The sequence below is a fragment of the Cryptomeria japonica genome, chromosome 10 (assembly GCF_030272615.1).
Source record: "Cryptomeria japonica chromosome 10, Sugi_1.0, whole genome shotgun sequence".
Classification (NCBI taxonomy): domain Eukaryota; kingdom Viridiplantae; phylum Streptophyta; class Pinopsida; order Cupressales; family Cupressaceae; genus Cryptomeria; species Cryptomeria japonica.
Genome location: NC_081414.1, coordinates 195128872 through 195134871, shown reverse-complemented (window position 1 = coordinate 195134871; position 6000 = coordinate 195128872).

Here is a 6000-nt window from a genome sequence, read left to right as displayed (position 1 = left end):
TCTTATATCAAACCCAATATCTGAACACAACTATCTAATCCAAATGGATTCCTTACAAGCATGAGTAACTTCCATATACTCTACCTCAATCATGGAAAAAGTGAGTACAACTTACTCATCCAACTAATAGAAATAACATACATAGTAAAGATATAACCACTGGTGGATCTTCTTCCATCAATTTCAGCTACCCAATCTAATTCAACATATCCACAAATGCTTATAGAATTACAAGGCCTAGTATCATAACATGATATCATGAGGAAACTCATAAGTACTCCTCAAATATCTAAACATTGTCTTAACTGCATCCTAATGCACTCGTCCATGATTAGCCATATATCAAATGAGGCCTCCCACTACTTGGGAAATGTTTGGCCTTATACAAATCATAGCATAAATAATACTTCCAACAGCACTTGTGTATGTTATACTAGCCATGTCCTCCACCTCAATAGGATATTTTGGACAATCCTTCACAGATAACTTTGCTCCCAATGCAAAAAAAACTATAATATATCTATAAGTTGTCATGTTCAATCTCTCCAACACTAAATTTGTGTACTTACTTTAGCTTAACCAAACCTTTATGTTATCTCTTCTCTTCTAATCTCCATTTCCAAAATGTACCTGGTTTCACCTAGATCTTTCATCTCAAACTGTGCTAGTAACTTAGACTTCAAATCAAAAATAAATATCCATTCCTAAACAATAACATATCAAACACATATAATGCTATAATGAGAATGTGACCATTATCAGTTTTAAAATAAACACAATGATCAGATTTAGACCTCTAAAGTCCCAAACTCAACACATAGGTATCAAACTTTTGGTAACTCATCTTGCGAGACTATTTCAAACCATAAAAGACTTTTTCAACTTGTAAACCATATTTTCGTTACCTTTCACCATGAAATTCTCTAGTTGTGACATAAATATTTTCCTCCAAATCACCATGAAGGAATGTCTCCTTCACATCCATTTGCTCAATTTCCCTATCATGAATTGTAGCTAGTGATAACAAGAACTGAATAGATTTCATCTTTGCAACTGCAAAGAAAACCACACCATAATTAATTCCCTCAACCTAGGAATACCCATTCATGACTAAAAGTGCTTTGTGCTTCTCAACACTATCAACAAGAGCCAAAAAAATTCTTGAATGCCCATTTGCATTCCATGGGCTTATGTCCTTTAAGAAAAGGTACCAGATCCCAAGTATTTTTATTCTTAAAAGATGTCATCTCATCATTCTAAGAATCTACTTCACTCATACCCATAGCCTCTCTAACAATCCTAGGCTTATTATTATTAGCAATCAAGAAAAAAATACAATTGGAATCTAACAATGAATAACCAAACCTATTGGGTTGTCATCTAATTCTTGTAGACCTCCTCAAAGTCTAAGGTTAAGGTTCTTCATCATCTTATGAACTTTCAGAGCTGCTAGTTCTCTCCTCATCATCAAGTCCACTAGGAGCTCATGGTTCTTCTTTCTCAAGGGTAGAATGAATCTAAACCACCTCCTTATTCTATTGGTCCTCTTTCTTTGGTTGCAGCTCAATATTGTAAGGTTTCATCTCTCTGAAAATGACACTTCTAACCTTCTTTACCACTGGATCCCATATCTTATACCCTTTTACACTGACACCATAGTTAATAAAGATACACTTAATAGCCTTGTTCTCCAACTTGGATCTTTTTCACTTGGAACATAAGCATAAGCTTCTTAAGAAAATATTATAAGATTTCTGATAGAAGGATTATTTCCTTACCATGCCTTCATAGTTATCTTATCAACAAGTGTTGATGTAGGAGATATATTTACTAGATAATAGGCAATGGCTATAGCTTCAGCCCAAAAAATTTGTTCGAGGCTAGAACCACTAAGCATACTCCTATCCCTATTCATCAACATCTTGTTCATCCTCTTTGCAGCTCCATTCTTTTGAGAGGTGTATGGAGTTGTCTTATGCCTCTTAATCTCATGGTCCTTATAGAACCTATCAAAATCTACTGAGCAAAACTCACCACCATTGTTAATCCTCAAACACTTAATCTTTATACCAGTTTGATTCTTAACGAGATCCTTAAACTTTTTAAATAGACTAAAGAGTTTAGATTTACTTCTGAGAAGATAAACAAATTCCCTTATATCTTATTCATTAATGAATGAAAAAAAATACACATATTTTAAAATTGAATGAACAGTAACAAGACATTTCCTTAAGCTTGTTCATAGTAGGCAATTTTGTCATCATAGATATCCTCCACATCGCTCCTATGAGCTATATTATAGCATGTAATAGGTATTCTATGTTAATAACAACTTGGGACTCCTATCTTTTCCATGGGAGGAAGATTGCATCAATAAATATGTTGATTATATAACCTATTTTAGAATTGTAAGTATCGTTTATCATGTACAAGTGCTAATATTGTTTTCAACTAAACATACCATTCTTATGATTTGTTAAATATTTGGTACAATGAATTATTTTCTTGGAATGGAAGTAAGCACAAGATCAAATCAATGCTTATAAAATAATATATAGTCTTAAGGGTTTAGCTTGAAATAACTTGATTTAGGATAAGACTAAAAGAGTGATTATATGTATATTTATCTTCACTAACATTGGACAATCATGTTGCCCCATCTAAGTTTTCAAATTCCTTATAGCTCTTGCTAGAATCCGTCCAATTTTCTATATTCTACCTTATCCATTCAATTCTCTATTGTCTATCTTGATCAAAAATACTTATTTATGTGATACGTTTCATGGCTGCCCTGCATTATCACAATCATCCTTGACCTCAACAGTTGACTTCAATCACTCTTGACAATGCTTTAATGCATTTTCATTTCCTTTGAATTAATTTATAACATCTTTTTATAAAATTCTTATAGGCCGTGTTTATGCAAACGGATGAGAAAAATAAGTTGAAGAATATATTCCAAAAAAGGAATTTGTAGCAATACTATTTCCTATTGTAACTCTCATTTTTTGGTTGAGAAAATTGCCACAAAGATCAAGGCACCACTACCATGGAATGTATTGAACCACTAAGGTATTATGTGAAATTAAAAAAAATAGAAAGCAAGATAATAGATATATATTATTACTACATAGGGATTAGTAACCACATTTGGTACCCCTATGCCTATTAATGAAATTATTAAATTTTTGTAGAGATATGTTCTAGTTTGAATATATAAATTGTTGGTGCAAGAAGTGTATTATTACTTGTTGTAGGGTAAGGAACATGTATTTATACCTTACAAGGTGGAAATGATGTAGCTAATGACTTCATGATAGATGTTTAATGTTGGTGTCATTAAATAACTTAAATTATATTGGAGTAACTCCTAAATTGAATCTTAATGGTAAAAGCTACACTTTTTATCAGGGTACTACTATGTTGAAGGTCTATAATCTAGTCATAAATATGGGTATGAATCCATCTATGGAAATCAAATCAAGTTGCTTGCTAATTAGAGGTTTTAAACACACTTGTCTCCTATGTAAGAAGGATATTTTGAAGTTTAACATATGATACCAATAGTTGAGAATAAATAAAAGGAATCCTATTGGGTAACCATAAAACTTGACTTTTATTTGATAAGATTAGATAGAATGTGTGAATTAATAAAGGTTGAGCTAAATATATAAATATATAAAACCCTTTATCTTATTAGCCTCAACATAGGATGACATAATAATTATCATAGGCATTAGCATTAATAAATGTAGCCTTTATCCAGGTTGTGGGAAATTCTAAGTAATTGTGTACTTCTACGTCAGGATATATGTGAGCAATAAGCTTTTCAATTTAATAAATTATTAGATGTAATTATGTTGATAAACTAAGCATGGTAAAATCTATTAAAGTGGCAATAGGTGTAACAAGTCCCTTTATCATTATTTTATCTTCCTTACTCAATATAATAATAAGACATGTTATATGATCTAAGAAAGATAATTCAATTCTAGGGTAAAGGCTTGCATATGACTACAAGATATCTATTGATCCCTTGAGTAATTGAAACACGATGTTTAACCCGTTACATGAAATTCAAACAGATCATTTTTCCTATGGGTTTTGTGTGAACCAAGGTAATTTTGTGTTGAGAAATCAGCCTAGACCTTGAGTTGATATGACGAAACCTTGGTAACTTATACATAGGAGTCCTTGAGAGACTTGGTAAGGATAACATGGGACTTTGACCCATTTGGAAGCAAAAACATAGGCAGTCTTTCTGTGAAGGATGCCCCTGTTATCTCACATCTATAGGGGAAGGATTTAGTGGGGAAATAACTCTCAAATTATGGGATTGTTCCTAATTGGTTGACCTTCTCTCTTCACTAGGATTCAAATAAGGCCAAGTGGGTATTAGATGGTTATGAAAACCCAATCATTGGTATTTAATACATATTGTGTTTTGAATAGTGAGTTGAATGAAGTGATGGGGTCGACTACCTTATAGTTAGTTTGTTTATCTATTGAGTAGAGGCCATCTTATGTTGGATCCAAGTTACCCTAGATGGTTGCGAAATTTAATACTATACCTATGGAAATTTGTGTATATACTTTTAGATCGGTCCTTTGTGATCTACTTGTTCTAAAATAGGAGCCTCTCTTCTAGTTATAGTGCTAAGCTAAGTACAAGTGCTAGCTTTCACGACAACAGATTGAGTCAGGACCCTACGAGGGAATAGGTAGAGGATTGTATCCCTCTAGCATGTAGAATAGTCCTCTCTATATGAGGTGATCATCAAAGAATAAAACATATGGCCTACATAAGATAATCTTATCCATTCAAGATTGACAGTAGTCAAGGAGCATACTATGTAGGTAGATTGTTAGTTGTACCACCTAGTTAGCGGATGGTTATTGCTAGTTGCATGCGGGCAAGGGATACCCCACATTAATCTATGATATTGGGTGGATTCTGCCAAGAGCATGTAGGCCTCGTGGCCAGTTGCATGTCGACAATGGATGTCCTTGTTGCTTAGTTGTCCAATGGACTGCAAGGAAGAGAATTTCTAATAAAGAATAGGTAAGTAATAATTGGACCAATATAATTGTATAATTTTGGGCATATATTGATGTGGAAATGGTATACTTGGTTTTATTAGGATGAGGATAGACACTCAGTGTATTATGAGATACATTGAATCATGTTCCCACTTGCTTGTTGATGAAGAAGAATGGACAAAAGAATGTGTCCCACAGCGTAGTGAGTAGTGCATCAACATTCCTTTTATCTAGGATTGACTATGGGCAAGTGGTAGCTAGTTGTTATGGATATGTCAGTCCCTCACTATGTAAATGTTATTCACTAGGTATGTGATTTGCCTACTGAAACTACTCACTATATATGAGAGGTGTATATTAGAGCTAGTCCCTATGAATATGTGACATATGCTAGAGATAGTCACTATGTATATGTGATGTAAGCTAGAGCTAGTCATCATGTGTGTGATATGTATGCGCTAGTCACTATTTGTGTATGGGAAGTGCACTCGACACACTCTATATGGAATTGGGAATTTTTGGAACGATATGACCCCATGTAATTATGTATGTATATAAACTACTTGAGGGCAATAAGATATTACTTTATTATTGTTGGGATAATTCTAATAAATAGTCTCAGTTTTAAGAGAGATCAAAGATCTCATACGAGAGGAGAGAATGAACTCCCTCTAAACTTCAAGGACAAACTACAAAGCCTTTGAATTCCCTCGAAGGGATACGTAGGTAGGGTCACTAGGAATGAACCCTCGAGGCTTAGGTATAGGTCTAATGGGGATCCTGACCTCAAGAGATTACCACCTTTGAGTGCAAGAATAAGTTGTGGTTTAGATTTCTCGCCACTATGGCAATTGAAGAAATTAAGAAGTTGACACTTCTTAAGTTAGATCAAGAAGTTTGGTCGGTTAAGTTGGTAGTTGAAAAAATAAAAAAATATTAGTAGCAATTGAGGGTAGTTGT